The sequence below is a fragment of the Lycorma delicatula genome, chromosome 5 (assembly GCF_047948215.1).
Source record: "Lycorma delicatula isolate Av1 chromosome 5, ASM4794821v1, whole genome shotgun sequence".
NCBI classification, from domain to species: Eukaryota; Metazoa; Arthropoda; class Insecta; order Hemiptera; family Fulgoridae; genus Lycorma; species Lycorma delicatula.
The window spans coordinates 134,409,940-134,429,228 of NC_134459.1; the positions used below are offsets into that span (position 1 = coordinate 134,409,940).

Below are 19,289 nucleotides of genomic sequence, written 5' to 3' on the forward strand. Positions count from 1 at the left end.
TTTCTACCAGTTCTCTTTATTCCGCCTAAGTTTGCTTCTGCTGATTTAAGAATTTCCTTTTTAACATTCTCCCATTCTTCTTCTACATTTTCTACCTTATCTTTTTTACTCAGACCTCTTGCGATGTCCTCCTCAAAAATCTTCTTTACCTCCTCTTCCTCAAGCTTCTCTAAATTCCACCGATTCATCTGACACCTTTTCTTCAGGTTTTTAAACCCCAATCTACATTTCATTATCACCAAATTATGGTCGCTATCAATGTCTGCTCCAGGGTAAGTTTTGCAGTCAACGAGTTGATTTCTAAATCTTTGCTTAACCATGATATAATCTATCTGATACCTTGCAGTATCGCCTGGCTTTTTCCAAGTGTATATTCTTCTATTATGATTTTTAAATTGGGTGTTGGCAATTACTAAATTATACTTCGTGCAAAACTCTATAAGTCGGTCCCCTCTTTCATTCCTTTTGCCCAGCCCGTATTCAACCACTATATTTCCTTCCTTGCCTTCTCCAATGCTTGCATTCCAATCTCCAACTATTATTAAATTTTCATCTCCTTTTACGTGTTTAATTGCTTCATCAATCTCTTCGTATACACACTCTACCTCATCATCATCATGGGTGCTTGTAGGCATATAGACGTTAACAATCATTGTCGGTTTAGGTTTTGATTTTATCCTTATTACAATGATTCTATCGCTATGCGTTTTGAAATACTCCACTCTCCTCCCTATCTTCTTGTTCATCACGGAACCTACTCCTGCCTGCCCATTATTTGACGCTGAGTTAATTACTCTAAAATCACCTGACTAAAAGTCGCCTTCCTCTTCCCACCGAACCTCACTAATTCCTACTATATCCACATTTGTCCTACCCATTTCCTTTTTTAAATTTTCTAGCCTACCAACCTTTTTTAAGCTTCTAACATTCCACGCTCCGACTCGTAGAATGTTATTTTTTAATTTTCTGGTGACCCCTTCCTTAGTAGTCCCCACCCGGAGATCCGAACGGGGGACTATTTTACCAAGGAAGGCGCCTCCATTATTGCTATGTGAAAATGCAGAGAGCCACATTTTCTTGGAAAAAAAGCAGCTGTAGTTTTCCATTGCTTTCAGCTGCGCAGTACTCAGAGGACTGAGTGATGTTGATACGGCCGTTTAAGTCGTCCTGACTCACGCCCCTAACAACTACTGAAAGAGCTGCTGCCCTCTTTCAGGAATCATTCCTTAGTCTGGCTCTCAACAGATACCTCTCCGATATGGTTGCACCTTCGGTCCAGCTACTCTGTATCCCTGAGGACTCAAGCCCCCTCACCAACGGCAAGGTCTCATGATTCATAGAGGAGGAATTTAATGAATTACAAAACTTAAAATTTTCTTATATTAAAGTATAGTATAAGTGGAGGATATTTTTAAATACATTTAATTCTTTTAAAAAAAATATTTATTTCATTCTCTATCGTGAAATAAAAAATTTCCTTTAAAATTAATAAATTGTTAAAGTTACCATAGTAATCGTTAAGATTAAACATGTTGTTGAAATTATCATATCATAATATGGAAAACATTGTTCATTAATCAAAGATTTATTAAAGTAAAGACATAATTTTCATAACAATATTAGTCAGTATTTATTTCAATAATTTCTTATGGTGAAATTTCTAATTCTCATAACATCACGAGGTAAGTCAATGTTGAATTTTTAAATGTATAAATCTTTTATTAAAAAATCAAATTATTAGGTAATTTGAATAGGTTTTTCATTAATATACCTAAGACATTTTTTCAAATAAATACTATTGTAATAATCTTAGAATTTGCAAAACTCTATTGCGCTCTATGTGAAATGCGAAAAAGTTTTAAAATCTTATTAACATAAGGTTTAATAGAAAACTTAGGTGTTTTAGTTAGATGTGTGTCTAATATTTGGTCAACCTCACCTTGTCTAATTGTCTATTTCTAGTTGATATAAAATATAAAGATAAACTATCAGCAATTTATTACTATCTGAAAGCTCAGTTTGAACAAGTTGTTTATCAGTAGTACATTTGTAATAGTAATCAAAAACTTCTGTAAAAACATAAATTATTTCAAACAGTCTTATGAATCAATTCATAATATTTGCTTTATAAAAAAAAAATAATAATGAAGGGTAATAAAAAATTCTCCGTTTTAGAGTAACAGGCAATAAATTTTTCAGTCTTTGGTTTAAATGTGTATCACATCTTTCATATTTTTGACAGTTGCACTCTTCTTCACTCTCTTCTTCATCGGATGTTGGATGGCCAAAAATTATTTCCTTGTACCACTGTTATCATTCATCAGCAAGTTGTTTACCATCCCAATTTTCATCAAACAGTTATACAGGAAGATTGTCGACGTGATTTTTCTTCTCACTACTGGTTGCACGACCAACAGAGACTTTTCTAATAGAATTTTATTAAAATTAATGTTTCCTTATTCCTTAATGAAACATTGTTTTTCTTCAAGTCGATAGTCCATCATCCTTTAACTAGAATAAATTTGATTTCTAACAGACTTTGTTACTTATTAATCTTTTTTCCTTTTAAATTTCTTTTGACCTTAATGATAGTCAATAATTTAGTAAAATATATTTAATCCTTTAGTTTTAGAAAGATTTAATCTTTATCAAGTTACTTTACTTGTTTAATTGTTCTGTAGCATTCAAAATACTCTTCTAAGGTCAAGATTATTGTTTTTTTCTGTAAAATCTTTTCTGCCTTGTTAAGAAAAACCACTATCAGCAAGAAAGAAGCTATGGCCACACACAGGGATAATATAGTACAAACAATTTTGTTTGTAATGAAATGTATCCTGTAAATTCTAATAACAAAGGATTTGCACATAGCAATAACCTGTTTTCAAAAGGACTAAGCACGGTTTGAATGGTACCTCTTAAATTAAAAAAAAATAAGTTTTTAATCATTTAAGCTAACAACCTCAGTCAAATATTAACAAAATAAGGACAGGAATTAATCTGCACTCAATAAACTACTTTCTAAAAGGTATCATAAATATTTTTTATAAAATTAAAACTTTTTGTATGCAATCTCTTTCTTTTCGGTCATCACCTTTTATGAATTTCGTTTTCTACATCCATTTAAGAAATATACAATATGTATGTTACTTTTAGACTTTTTAATTCATCTGTTAGAAAGAGCCACAAAAGTTATTAAATACAAGCTATATATAATATCATTCATCATAATTGATTGAATGAAGACAGTTAATTTTACTTTCGGTTCAAAACTAAAGGAAAATGTAAAGTCTAAAGTTTCAAAATCATTTCAGATTTGCTTTATGGCTCCATTTTGAAGGGTTCTTTAGTCTGACGTACTTTAGAAACAAACATTACACAATGGAACATACTTTCAACACATAAACTGGATCAGAAAATCAGTGTGTAAATAATTTACAAATTCCGTAACTTAACGTATATACATAAAACTATATGAAAAAATAACCCTAAATATAAATTCTTGGAAATTATTTCCCGGCAACATTTTAATGAAGTTACTACATGATATGAATTATAAAAAATAACAGTTAAATCTTTGTTTACAAATAAAGACATTTAATATCTATTTCTAACCAAAACTAAAAATAATAGAGTAACTAATTTGGATTTATTGATTGTTAAATTTCTGTTACGAAAAAAAAGATAATGAACTACGTATTGCAAAGAAAAACCTAACAACTATGTATATACGTATCAAATATAAGGTACTTTAGCTTCAAACATTTGGTAGCACTTTTTTGTGTAAAAATAATGAGATTAATACATATAAATATATTTTCCAGTGAAAGGCAGTTTTGAATATGTCAAAAATCATCAGACTTTTTAGTGTCACCATGTTGATGTCGTCGTACACAAGGTTTAGTTCATTGATCATGTTTGGAAAGATGACTGACAGTTTCTGTTTCTTCAGCTTCTGAAGTCTGTTTCTATCCATACTGTGTTACAATTGGTCAAACATTTAGTCTGTTTGCATATTTTATTTGGATGTGTTAAGGATGCCAATAAAAAGTAAGTAGAAGTACTTGTACTAATTAAAATTAAAGTAAAATTGTAATTTTTAGAATTACATACCTCGTTTAATATTAAAAAAAAGATTTTTATACATTCTGAAATTAATTTAATAATTTGTTTTTTACCTTTAACTGCTCAAAACCTAAATTGAATTAAAATGTAAATTAATAGATTAAATTTCACAAAACCTAATTGAAAGTAATTGTTTATACAGTAAAACTACTCATTTAAATATTAAAAAAAAGATTTTTATACATTCTGAAATTAATTTAATAATTTGTTTTTTACCTTTAACTGCTCAAAACCTAAATTGAATTAAAATGTAAATTAATAGATTAAATTTCACAAAACCTAATTGAAAGTAATTGTTTATACAGTAAAACTACTCATTTAAATACAAATTACAAAAGGCACACTATTTAATGACAAACTGTAATATAAAAATGTTCTGAATATTTATATTTAAGTAATTAAAATAAGTGAATCTTTAATATGAGTGCTATTTTTTAACGTTTCAACATTTACAAATGTTCATTATTATCCCAGAATAGATAATAAATAATTCTGATTAAATTAATTTGCTTATCTACTCCAAGTGGATGAAAAGGTTAAATCTGAAATAGGTTTATTAATTTTTCAGTGAAATCAAGTTAGATAATAAGGCTTTTGAATATTACTTATAAGAGGGGGCTACAAATAGACAAATAGTCTAGATTTTTTCCAAAATACCCTGCATTATTTCTAGATATAAGAAAGGCTTTCGATCACAGACTACTTCTAAAAAACTATGAAATGCTAGTTTCAGAGGAATCTGTGGAGACTGGTTTGCTAGCTTTTTGTCAGGTAGGACCCAGCAAGTTAGAGGTGGTATTTTTTGGGTAACAAATTCCGCATCATCTGTGATGTTCTTCAGGCCTCTACGCTTTCAGCAGAGCTCTTTTTAGTATATGTTAAATATTTATGTGAAGGTGTTCGAAACGGTTCTATCACACATTTGCGGAAGACACAGCTTTACGCTACAGGGCAAACGATATAAGTGAACTTTGTAAGATGATCCATGACGATCTCCAGAGGATTAGCGTGTTTTCAGTACAACTCTGCAACTGAATACAGAAAAGATTAAGTTAATCGGTTTTGAATTAAGATAAAATTTGGAGGAACCATTGGCCCTACAAATGCATACAAATAGTTATAAAGCTTGTAATTGGCTCATTGAAACTGACCACATGAAATATTTGGGAATACCTGTAGATTATAGACTTACATGGGCAGCTCATATACAAAAATTAAAGAAAGAACTGGTATATGCGTGACGAAGATATACATATACTTTATAAGGTCTTAAAAATCTTTTTTATCAAAGTTGGATAAATACAACAAATACGATCATTTGGGAACTTCATACCACCAAGTCCAAGTAAAGAGATATTAGTAGGTGTTACCTTTACATAGCTCCTCGACATTACAACACTATACCTGATGGAATAAAGAATGTTACTTTTACAAAATTTAAATCTATTATTAAAAGATGGCTTTTAGAAAAAGATAATCTTGAATGTTTATTTGTTTAAGCTGTCACTGTCTTTTCTATACAGATATATATTCTTCTTTTTTATTTTTTGAAAATCCTAATACTTTTTGAACACATTAACCGCTGTGTCAATTGATATAATATTATAAGTTGAATAAATTAAATTAACACCAAAACACAGTTGAAGAATCAATTTATTAAACCTTCAAAGGTACTTTTGCAAACCACTTGTATCAACAGTTGATGACATTATGGCGATGTTATGATTAAATGAACAAATGAAAATATATATAATTTTTTGAGTAATAACCATAAAAATCAGCTGGATATGAGTTATGTGAATAGTTGTAATTTACTGGGGCTTTAATCAAAATATTGTCTTCAAAAGCTACTTGTTGGATGCTCATTCTATGTGTTAAATTTATAAATGTAGTATTTTTCTAAGAAGTTTATTTTTTTATTGTTACCCCATGTTTCTAAAATTTCTAAGTCTGTATAGTATTATTATGTTGTAGCAGATGATCAGCTATATAACGGTGGACCTGGAGGTTAAACAAAAAAAAAAGAAAGAGGGACAGCTTTATCCTACCGGGTTGATCTAGTAGGGAACACGTCTTTCCCTAATCAGCTGATTTGGAATTCGAGAGTTCCAGCATTCAAGTTCTTGTAAAGGCAGGTAGATGGTGGATATTGGTGATCTTTGGTGGTTGCGAATCAATTAACCATATTATGCAGGAATTGTTGTACTGAGACGGTACAAGACTACACTTCATTTACACTCATCATACATATCATCCTCTGACGTAATACCTGAATGGCAATTCCTGGAGGCTAAACAGGAAAAAGAAAAAAAGATGGCCAGCTGTATTAGAAATGCCTCTCTTCTGAAATATATTAGTAACTTATTTATTATTATTCCACTGTAATGTTGAAAAGCAATTGGAAACTATTTGTTTTATCATATTTGTTTCATTTTTGAGTTTATGTGGGTTATTATTGTTATATTGTGTATTGCAACAGTCTAAAAATTAAATTTCTATACGAGCCAATTTTTTGTGATCATGGATGATTAGATTCCTCGTGTATAGAAGTATGATTTATGGTTGATTTCCTATAAACTGCTTTTTCTTTAATATTTCAATTTCAATGCCCAAAAAGTATATTTTCCTGTTAATTTCCACTTCAAACTTGAATTTTAAGTCCTTGTTGTAGTTAGATATATTTAAAATAGTCATCTGTTGTCATTTTTCATAGGATTGTATATGATCAATATGTCGTCCACATATCTAATCCAGATTAATATTTGATACTTGTTCGAAATATCAATAATTACGATGTTTTCACAATGTAAGTAAATTTCAGATGTGATTGCAGATATAGTTGAACCCATTTGTGGGCAACCCTTTTGTATTAAGCAAAAATTATTTTTTTTAATTTAAACGTTTTGTTTACAAACATTGAAACAAATAAAATAAATGAAATTTATGATGGCATTTTGCAGTGTTTAAATACTGTAAACTTCTATTGTTATTCAGTTCTGATGTTAATAAGGTTTATTGGTATACGTTGGATGTTAATTCTTGAATAAGTAATAATTATAAGTATTATTTCACTTATTTTGTCATAGACAACACAGTGCCTTTATATTATATAATTTTTTTATTCATTTATTGCAATCAAAATAATGTGATTGTAACTGCCAACTTATTTTTTTCCCGGGAGTACCTAACATCCCTTCCTCTTGTAAAGAAACTGTAACACCAAATTGTGTCGTACCTAGATATAGAAACTCTAATAATAAGAAACTTTAGAATAAGTAACTTTTATTTGTTTTTAAGTACAATTAACGAGGAGATATAATGAATAAATAAATAAAATTTTTCCAGGAAACTGTTTATGGAAGAAGTGGGTAAATATTAGAGACAACTGAATAAAATACCATAAGAATTAACTGACTAAAAAAACTGGTTTTGGTGCAACTAAACAACACAAAAATTTGTATTACGAGGAAACTACAATTATAAGAAAACTGTCGTTTTATCGATCAACTATATCAAGCATTCCTGATGACACAGGTATGTAGTAAGGATTATTTTCATGATAAGTGCTTGGTTTAAATATAATGTGTTAAATTAGGCTGACCAAATATACCAGAATTAAATACTTGTCTGTGTTTTGGGAATGTGTGTCCTAGGTACTGATTTTTCCTGTCGGAATTTATTTACTGTAAAGTATTAATCGTTTAATTATTATTAATAGTTCTAATAAACTAATGTATGTAAATAATCCTAAAAAAATGTTTTACAGAAAAGTTTCGTAATTTAAGAAATGGACAAGACTTTCAGTCAGATAATTTGGTTATACTAGTTAAATTCCAATAGGATAGGTATTTCATTTTATAAACATTATTATACTATACGCCGAATGTAACCGGGCTATTAAGCTGATAGATAATGAAAATGATTACTTCTTCCTTGGGACGACTAATCCAATCTGAACGTTATGACTAATCCAATATTTAACTATTTTTTGTAGATTTTGGAAAAAATGAAACAGCTACTGTATTAATTACGTCTTACTTATAGAGTACATGTTTTTTTCTTTGACTACATTAGAAATGTAGTTAAATTTTAAGCTAAGATCTTTCTTTAGTTAATTTTTGTACTGTACCAGTTTGAGGCATCCGTACAAAGCAAGAGTCTTTTATAACAGTTACTTAATAATTTTCTGTTACAGATCATTCTACAGTAAATCATGCTGTCGCTCTTGTTAGCCTGTAGAAAGAAACAATGGATTGAAATAAGGAGAAAAGAATATCTTGTGAATTAGGCAAGAAAATGATGGCCTGGCCAGTATAGAATCCTCACTAGACCAGGGCCAAAGCAGAATAATCAATTTCTTTAATTGAATTGTGCACCAACAGTGGATACATTTTTGGAACCAGATATAGTAAAAAGCTGGTTAAATCTCTCCGAAATACACTATTCAATCTCTACAAAAACTTTCGTTCCTTGGCCACAGTATATCCTATTGCATCCTACAGTCACCAAATTGTGGGAAATTCATCAACATAAAGTACGTGGAGAAATCAAGAGTATTTTACAACCAGCCTTACAGCGATACACACATTTCACAACACTATATAGAATTTTTATCAAATTGATGTTCAGCTTGATACATCACTCAATTGTTTTGCAATACAACGAAATGGTTGACACATTTATCAAGCTACGTAAAGTAGTTAGTGCCACCTAGCGGGTTTATAACAAACATGCGGATAATATGACTCAGCCCAAGCAGTTGCTGGTATTTTAAGAGATTCTTGATTGCATTGCTATAGAGGTATGTTCCATTAGACTGTTTTTTTTTACTGTTTTTAATATTTCAGTTTATTTTAATTTTTTATTATTGTGTTTATCCTTTTTCCTTATTTCTTTTGCTTATATTTTTAATTAAATTGTTGATATATTGTTTATAATTTAACATCATTGGAAGAATAGAAAATAATTATTGTATAATTCTCTGTAAGAAGAATGACTTTTCCTTATTTTATTTTGTTTCCTTTTTCCCCGCTCAAATACATACAATCATTATGATCCTCAAAGTCTGTAATGCTACCTGAATATGGCGAAGAACACTGCTAACAATAGATACCGCAGATAAAGAAACATCATTGTTCCAACTTGCAGAATCATAACGAACCACGATTCTAACTTGCCCCGTATACACTTTTTGACTTTATATTTAGAGTAAATCAATAAGGCCTCAACCATTTATGAAATGTTTAAATGCTTTAGATATAGTGCTACAGCATAACTAGTTTTCAATAAAAGTGATTTAGTAGTTTTGGAGATTTTCAAGTGACAGCATTTTACACACAAGTTTACAAAAAAAAACATAATAAGGAATGACAATTTATATGAATAGTAATTTTGGTACTCCTCATAGCTAAAAACGTAAAGAAAATTTACTCCCCCTATGCAACCGAAAATATTACTGCACTTTTGTTTGAAAAGTCAGTAAAATGAACAGTAATGATTTATTATTCATTAATGAATTTTCTTATATTTTTATATTTGTCTAATGATATTTTAATTCAACACTATAAATGTTTCACTTCTATTTAAGTACAGATCGATTAATATCTCTCAGAACACATATCATGTAAATGAATATTAACGAAAAATTTCATAAATAATGAAACAAGTCAACGCACAGAGCACAGCGAACGGTGCACAATGCAATAATTCCATCACTTGCATCAGTCCACTAATATTAGTAAAACTATCTGTTTGCTATTGGAGTACAAGCCCATACATAAAGTTTAAAAAGATGGATTATTAGTCATCAAAATATAGAAATATGAATATTATGTAGATTAAACCTGTTCCAAATATTTATTATTTTTAGATCCAAAGTTCAAAATTGAATAGGAACAAAAATATCTGCTTGTAAGTTGTACATATGTGTATACCCGCTAGATTCAACACAACATATCTGGTAGAATATGAAATGTTCGACTAAAATTGATTTTTCTGAATGTCATCATGCTTGGTGGCACGTCCATAGTGTCATAGCTGTCTCCATCCACTTCTGTCCCAAACTTTCTCCTTTGTCCCCTTGCAGTTTCTAAAATGAATCATTTTGAGATAAGAAAATTAAAAAAAATCTTCTTATTAAGAGTTCAAAACTCGTAATAGTAAAATTTTCATTAATTCAAATCCCAACATCTGAAATGAATTCAAATGAAATTCCCTTCCACATGGTAGTTATAACTTAAAATTTTAATAGCATCAGTTGCCTACATGTAGGAGTCACTCAGTCTAGTAAGACCCTTAAGTTAATAAATAAAATAGACGCCAACTATATACAAACTAACCGAATCTAATCCCTCCTGCTTTAACTGTTTTTCTCAACGTCTTGAGTTAAAAAAACAATTTGAAACGATAATATGTTGCACATTTTTGTACTACATACAATACTGTAAATCAAATAAGAAGAAACAATAAAAAATAAAACCAATAGCGCATACTGCTTCAAATTATAATTAAAATATATCAATAAAAACATTATATTATTTTTTTAATTTAAAAAATCATTTCTACTATTAAAAAAAAGCGGAAATCATAAGATTCTTTTTATATCTAATGTAAATAACGTTCAAAATTACATTTTGAAATGGATTTAATCATCTAACTAATTCAAATTGTTTAATTTAATTTTCTGTCTTCTGTCAACCAAGTAGTTTGTTATTTTTGAAAGAGCAAACGTGTTTTTTTTACATTTTACTAATACTGGATTTTTTTTAAATTTAATTGAACTATACATTATAAACACATAAATTATTTTTAAAAGGAAAATTGAACTGAATTGTAAACTGTAATTTTTTAAATTTGAATTTTATTTTATTTTTTAATTTCATATGATATTTACATTGAATAACTTAAGTTATCATAATATTTGCAGATGGAATTGATGTATTATTGAACGATCACTCATTGCAGTTAAGTGGAAGAAAGAAAGTTATCGAAAAAAAAATAATTATAATAATTTAATCTTACCAAAGAAAATAACATTTGAAAAAACTACATTGTAAGGTAAAAATTTATTACATATAAAACTAATAAATTAATCAATTAACATAGATGTGGAATATAAAAAGAATAAGGGAAATGTAGGAATGAAAGAAATGGAGATACCCTTTCCAAAGAAGGAAAAGACTAATAATAAGATGCTTGTGCAACAATGCATTATACATGAGGTTCATGTAATAAAAAAAAAATTATTTCATTTTTATGATATACATATTTTAAATAACTTTACAAAATTAATATATAAACAATATTAATTTCAATTTTTTTAATCATATTACATGCATATTTTACCTTTCAGATTTTATGGCAAATGTTAACCAATATTAGTCATGTTGACGACAACGATATGCTATGGATGTTAAAACTACCGTGTTAGAATAAAAGGTAAGCAAAATCAATACATTTCAGCAGGTACTGGACTAACTTCAAATTATAGAAACCTTTTTAGTGTACTTGATTATTAGATATAACTACAAGGTAAATCTGAAAATAATTCCAAAAAAAAAAAATTACAAAGGAAGTTGAAAACGTAATGCACTGTCAATCATAACTAGCAAATGAAAGGAAATTTTTTGTAACATTACATTATGCAATGAGCCTATAATGATAGCCATTAATGCTTTGTAACTTGCGAAGTTTGACACTCGTTTGGGTTAGTGGTTTCAAATTAACCTCTTCTAGCTAACTACTAAATCAGATTAAAATCAATACAATGTGTCCTATTAGCTCTTTTAATGTGCCTATCTATGTGGAGATGCTTGCCGCCTAATGCAGTGGTAATTTTGAATCTATTAATTTTGACAATTAATCGTAATAGCAACTGACAGAAAATGAGTGGTCATAGATCACAAGTTTTGAAATGTTAGCAGTATGAGAAAAACTACAACACAGCACAACCAGTCGCTTTATGCGATATTTTTTTTTTACTGATATGATCCCTGTATGCATACATTTGTCATCTTTCGTAATAGTAATAAAAGTTTAGAATATAATGTAATCTTTTAGAAGTTTTCTCAAATAACAGGAAAGTATTTGTAAATAATTCATTATTTAAATAAATTATTATAAACCGTTTATAATATATTTCATTAATATATCTTTAATTAATTGAAGATAGTTACTGCAGACCAGAGATTGCAGTCATAACTATCAAAGGCAATCAACAAACAGAACTTGCATTATTTTGAAACTAACAAAATATTTTGTAAGGTTGCTCTGATTGCACTTAATACAATGTGCACTTAATACTGTGACTGGTAATGCACTTAATATTTGTGCAATATGCACTTAATAGTGTGACAGACAAATAGGTAAAAGCGGCACTACTAGAGCAATGTTTAACTTGAGTTACCTTTCAGATGGCCGATAAACTGGTCTGAAATCCTATCATTGAGTGTAATAAAAAATGTAATGTTCTTAGATTTATTTATCTAATATGCTTATTCATTTAAAATGAGTTAAATGGATGATGTGCCTCTTATACAGCTTTAACTGTACTTTGTGTTAAACAACACAAGTATTTACCCCAGTTATTTTTACACGGATTTGAATACTAAATCGCGGATACCGGTGTTCTTTGGTGGTTGGGTTTCAAATTAACCACACATCTCAGGAATGGTCGAACTGAGACTGTACAAGACTACACTTCATTTACACTCATACATATTATCCTCATTAATCCTCTGAAGTATTATCTGAAAGGTAGTTACCAGAGGTTAAACAGGAAAAAGAAAGAAGTAGTCATAATGGAATTTTATTTATTGGTTTTTCAACTAAAATTAATTTTTCTAAATATCTCATGCTTGGTGGCACGTCCATAGTGTCATAGCTGTCTCCATCCACTAAATCAAATAAGAAGAAACAATAAAAATAAACCAATAGGGCATATACTGCTTCAAATTATAATTAAAATATATCTATAAAAACATTATATTATTTTTTAATTTAAAAAATCATTTCTATTATTAAAAAATGGGCAAATCTTAAGATTCATGGTAAATCTAATGTAAATAACGTTCAAAATTACACCTTGAAATGGATTTAATTTAACTAATTCAAAATGTTTAATTTAATTTAAGAAATTAAATCTTTTTTAAAAGTTTCAGTTTAGTTTTAAGTTTATGTTTACAAATAGAATACCATTATTATTCTACAGTTCAAGAAGTAAATAAGATTGTAAAATTGCCCCTTCTACAATTTACTTTTAATGATATATTAAAGTAACAAAAATATTTTAAGACTAGTAAACCCCTTCACCAAATACATTTCATTAAACGGGATGGTTTTATAATTGGGATTAGAAATGGTTACCACAGGCTAACCACCAATTAATCAGTAATAATATCCAATTCTATTAAGGAGACTTGTTTTGTCCATACATTTACTTTACACTTTTTCTGTCTTCTGTCAACCAAGTAGTTTGTAATATTTTTGAAAGAGCAAACGTGTTTTTTTACATTTTACTATAACTGGATTTTTTTTTAATTGAACTATACATAACACATAAATTATTTTTTAGAAGGAAAATTGAACTGAATTGTAATCTAATTTTTTGAAATATGAATTTTATTTTTTTAATTTCATATGATATTTACATTGAATAACTTAAGCTATCATAATATTTGCAGATGGAATTGAAGTATTATTGAACGATCACTCACTGTGCGGTTAAGTGGAAAAAAGAAAGTTATAGTAAAAAAAAAAAAAAAAAAAAAAAAAAAAAATTTAATCACTAAAGAAAATAACATTTGAAAAAAAATACATTGCAAGGTAAAAATTTATTACATATTTGTGAATAATGAATTATTTTCACTATAAAATATTTTATAACAATTTTCTAATATTTTTAAAATTGTTTAAAAAATATTAGATATTATCTTTCTTCATATATGTACATTTTCAGCACAACATTCCGTGATGTCCGTTAATTAAATATTTGCCAAATTTTCTAGCAATATTCATATTTCTAGGAACGAGTGAAATATGTTACGTAAAAATAATCCCTTTTGACACACCAGAAGGCAGAGGTAGATTTCACCGGTGCTAAATACGAAATAAAAGAAGATTTCCACCTTAAAGTTAAAAAAACTTTACTCAATACGACAAAGGTTGCATGCGGAAAAAGTTTCACTTGTTTAGCATACGATAAAGCCCCATCTTCTTACAATTCCAGCAATATTTTGGTCATCCCTTGCCGTATTAAACCGATTCGATACTGTGCCTATTAAGGGAGGTGGTATACAATATTTTTGTCTTTGAAACCCTATATTTTCTATCTCCTGGGCCAGTAAAATACTTTACTTAGATAACTTTAAACGAATTTGATATTTTACTTAATAAGAAAGTTTTAGTGATATTTCCACCCCAATGTTTAGTGATATTTCCACCCCAAGTTTTAGTGATATTTTTCCACCCCAATGGTCTGATATTTCCCATTAATGAACACGACCGATATTTTGGGTCATATTTTATGTATCAATTTGAAAGTGATTGGCGCAAAATTATGGCATTATTGTGTCCACAAGAAAGTGAAATATATAGATAATACATATACATAAATGTATATATAAACTTTTGAACTGAGGGTGGTTTTGGGATCTGGAGAATGTGAAATGTGAAGACATGTCGACATTTTCCAGAAGTCAAATTGTGGTACCCATTTCAACAGGTAGCTTTCTGAAAATATAAATAGTTGATTTTTTAATTTTCTTTCATAATTTAGCTGTGTAAAATAACTACAAACCTAGTTCTGTATATAAACTGAAGTGAAGAGAAAATCAAATTTTTTATTTCAGGTCTCGCTTTGATATCAACCGTAAATGAAAATTTATTATCATATTCTAAGATTATACTTAATAAATATAATATAATTATTGTTTTTTTTTATGTTTTTTTTAATTACTCACAGAATTATTATGCAATCAATGGTTTTGTACACAGAATAAATTTTCAAAAAAAAAATTCAAAAGATAAACAAACATGCTCATTCCTGTTTCAGACGGTGTAAACATTATAAAAACAATGTAGTGTTCAAAATTCAGTGAGATAAGCAGTTAGATTGTGCATTGATGAATCATATATATTCTTTATTAAAAAAGATTGCAATTGTTTATGGAATACAGAATTATACATAGTATAATCATAAGAGTAGAAATAACTGTAGTGTTTACATGGTCTGAAATATTAGTCGAGCAACAAATTAACAATATTTATCATCGAATTTGAACATTAAAACCATGGAGAAAGTGGATGGGAATAGTCTTCTAGAATTAGTAATGCTTAAGAACGAAATGAGTGACAGTTTTATAAAAGCGATGACCATCTAAAATGTTTCTTTTTCTATTTTATATAACATTCATTGTTCATAAACAAATTATTCTATACTAATAATTTTTTTCTGATATGTTTTTTCTTTCAGAAATGTTAAGATGGCATAAGACAAATCGATTTGGATTGAGTTTAATTCTACCAACAAAATGTTACGTATTTGATGGTAAATGAATACGGTTCCGATAAAAAGCAATAAGAAATCTTCATTCATAAGCAGTATGTGTGTAGTTAGGAGGTTGGTAGAAGGCGGGAAATAGAAGATGACAATCCTCAGTTTTGCCAACGTTTGAAATATTTGTTTATTGAAAACACTGTGAGACAACAATAAAAAAGTATCAGTCATCAGTAGTAGGCAGAAGTTAAGTAACTAGCAGACAGTAGTAGGTGGAAAATAGAAGATGACAACATTAACAACATTTGTTAATTGACAACATTGTAAGTCAACAATAAAAAAAGCTTCATTCATCAAAAGTAGGCAGCACTTAAGTAGGTAGTAAGCAGTAAAGTAGATATGTGATGTAAGTGAGGTAGTAGGCAGGAAATAGAAGATGAAACATAAAATATTTGTTAATTGACAACACTGAAAAAAGCTTCATTCTTCAGTAGTAGACAGCAGTTAAGTAGGCAGTAGGCAGTAGGCAGTGGTAGGCAGGAAATTGAAGATAAAAAATATTTGAAATATTTTTTAATTGACAACAATGTGAGACAACAATAAAAAAGCTTCATTCAACAACAGTAGGCAGCAGTTAAGTAGGCGGGAAATAAAAGATGACAACAAAAAATATTTGAAATATTTAATTGACAACACTGTGAGACAACAATAAAAAAGCTTCATTCATCAATAGTAGGCAGTAGTAGATGAGAAATAGAAGATGACGAATCCTCAGTTTTGACAACCTTTGAAATATTCGTTAATTGAAAACCCTGAGACCAAACGGAGTTTCCCACAGTGAAAACAGAAATTCCAAGGTGGCCGACACTGTGTATGCAGTACCTGCGCCCTTGAGGTTATGTTAACGCAGCACTAGTGCCTCATTAGGTTAGAAACGAACTAGATGAAGACACTAGCAACAGTATGCAGGGTACACTTAATACATATAAAATTCATTGCTGATAAACAATAGACTCTATACTAATATTTTTTTCTTGATTCATCTTTTGTTTCAGACCCCTGATGCTGACACATATTCTTACTTAATATTCATATTATAATATTTTATATTAATATTTAATCATTAACATTTGTCATACTGTAATAGTTACGATGGACTACAGAAAACAACAGTTACCTATGAAGAGAAACTTAGTCTATCAGATCAGACAATGATATTTCCCATTCACAAAGAACATGTAAGGATAAAAAAATGGCAAATAACACACTTGCATTCTTACAACAAATGCTACAACACACAAAAACTTAGTTCATTAGTTAAGAGTCAATATTCTGGATGGTTAATGCTGACGGTTAAGGAGAAAAGTAGTAGATCCTGTGAAACATTAACTGCATCAGGGATTTGTTTGACATAAACACCTTACCTGTCCTGTCCTGTCTAGTCCTGACCTGTCCTATCATGATTAGGACCAGGTTCAGGTTCTGACCCAACATGACCTTAGGTAATATTTTATCAGCACTAATAGGGACGGGGGGTTTATTATGGGTAACTTGGGCAGAAGTAGGGGTGAATTGAACATTTGATCAGCATAAGGATATATAGGGTTTTGGTGTGATTTAGCTAATAGGTGTTTGTTAAGGAGAAGTAGGAGATAAAGTATGTAAAACAAAGTTGTGATAGGTGTTATGTATAAACAGGTTTTTGATGTAGTTAATGTATTTGCAGCATTTGCTGCTTTTCAACTGACCCGTCAGTATTAAATCAGCGCCGGTTGCTTTGATTACAGCTCTGTATGCCCTTATTTTCACATTTATTTGTTTTATCCGATTGCTTCAAGTCTGAATTTTTGTAGAATAACAAATGTAACAAACTAGGTCTAATAATTGGTCATCAACATGCATTCCCTTTTGGTCAAAGCTGACAATTTTCTCTCATATTTCACTTACATCTACTTTCTTGATTCTGAACAATTATCATCCACTATACTCTTTATACAGTTCTCTACTTTTGTACGCACGTTGATAGTTTCACATACCAACAGTCAAGTAGTATACTGAAGTAAACGGGAAATATCACCGTTTACCATTATCCGAATGTATATTATATATTATCTATATCAATAATATATCAAAAACTAGAATTATACAAAAAAATAAGTCATACTCCAGAAATATTCTGGATCTTCAAATCTGTATTTGTTACAGAATTTCAATTGTAATATCTCTTGGTATTTGATTGATCTAAAATTGAAGAATTCAATTTTGTTAGGAAACTATTTGTCTGTAGTCCATTATAATTATTACAACGGTTAGAAATTGAATATGGAAATATAACATCTTTCATACACATCATCCAAATAACAGTAAAAACATATAAAATACAGTATCAAGATATCATAACATGTTTTTCAGCATCAGGGGTTACCCGACCATAACACTGATAATGTCTACACCTAGGTTGGTTCTAACCAAACACAGGACTAGTGTCACGAATCTAATTATTTTTAAATATAATTTTTACCAATCTAGTTTATTTTTTCATGTTATAAATATTATCTATTTAACGAGTATCTAAAAAGTTTGAAAAACTGTAGGAACAGAATCTTCTATTTTGCCCTGAACCAGCTACTTAATCTTGAAATGTTTAAAAAAAGATTACATTGTTACAAAAAAGAAATCGTTACATAAGAAAAAAAAAATTGCTGCCTACAACTTACATCATACTGAAATAATTACAAATAAAATTGACCTAAATGATTACATAAAATTGAAAAAGAAATAACTATAATCAAACTAAATAATTACATAAAAAAAAGACATTACAAAAAAAATTGGTCATCATATTAAAAAAAAAAAAAAAAAATTACCTACCAAAAAAAATTGCTGCCTACATACATCATATTCAAATACTTAAAAGAAAATTCACATAAATGATTAAAAAAACTGAAAAAGAGAAAACTGCAGTTAAAAGAAATCGTTACATAAAAAAAAAAAAAAATGTTAAAAAAAATTGTTACATAAAAAAAAAAAAAAAATTGTTATACATAAAAAAAAAAACTACTAAAAGAAAAATTTCTGATTTCTGCCTACTTCTGTCATCATATTCAAATAGTTAACAAACATGTTTAAATTAAATGATTACAAAAATTTTAAAAAGAGAAAACTAGTCAAAAGAAATTGTTACATAACTAAAAAAAAAAAAATTAATAAAAAAATTAAAAATTGCTTAAAAAAAAGAAAAAAAGTTGCTTCCTACATACCTCATATTGAAATAGTTACGAAGAAAAAAAATTTCTGCCTACTGCTGTCATATTCAAATAGTTAACAAAGAAAGTTTAAATTAAATGATTAAGAAATTTTTAATAAGAGAAAACTACAGTCAAAAGCATTTGTTACATAAAAAAAAAAAAAATTAAAAAAAAAATTGCCTCCTACATACCTCATATTGAAATAGTTAACAAAAAAAGTTTAAATTAAATGATTACAAAAATTTTAAAAAGAGAAAACTAGTCAAAAGAAATTGTTAAATAACTAAAAAAAAAAAAAATGAAAAAAAAAAAAAAATTCTTCCTACATACCTCATATTGAAATATTTACAAAAAATATTGACATAAATGATTACAAAAAAGAGATAACTACAGTCAAAAGAAATAGTTACAAAAAAAAAAAGTAA

General features: G+C 28.6%; 1 long non-coding RNA gene across 2 annotated transcripts; it reads left to right on the plus strand.

Annotated features, from left to right (window-relative positions):
- The first annotated feature begins 3,774 nt into the window (after positions 1-3,774).
- Positions 3,775-18,498, plus strand: LOC142325401 (uncharacterized). 2 transcript variants are annotated; one of them, XR_012756531.1, is made up of 6 exons: positions 3,775-4,047; positions 7,468-7,656; positions 8,318-8,923; positions 11,048-11,178; positions 11,474-11,559; positions 15,593-18,498. It is a non-coding gene; the product is annotated as an uncharacterized LOC142325401 (long non-coding RNA). The 2 variants fall into 2 exon arrangements; XR_012756532.1 differs by lacking the exon at positions 15,593-18,498 and adding an exon at positions 13,803-13,890.
- The last annotated feature ends 791 nt before the right edge of the window (positions 18,499-19,289 follow it).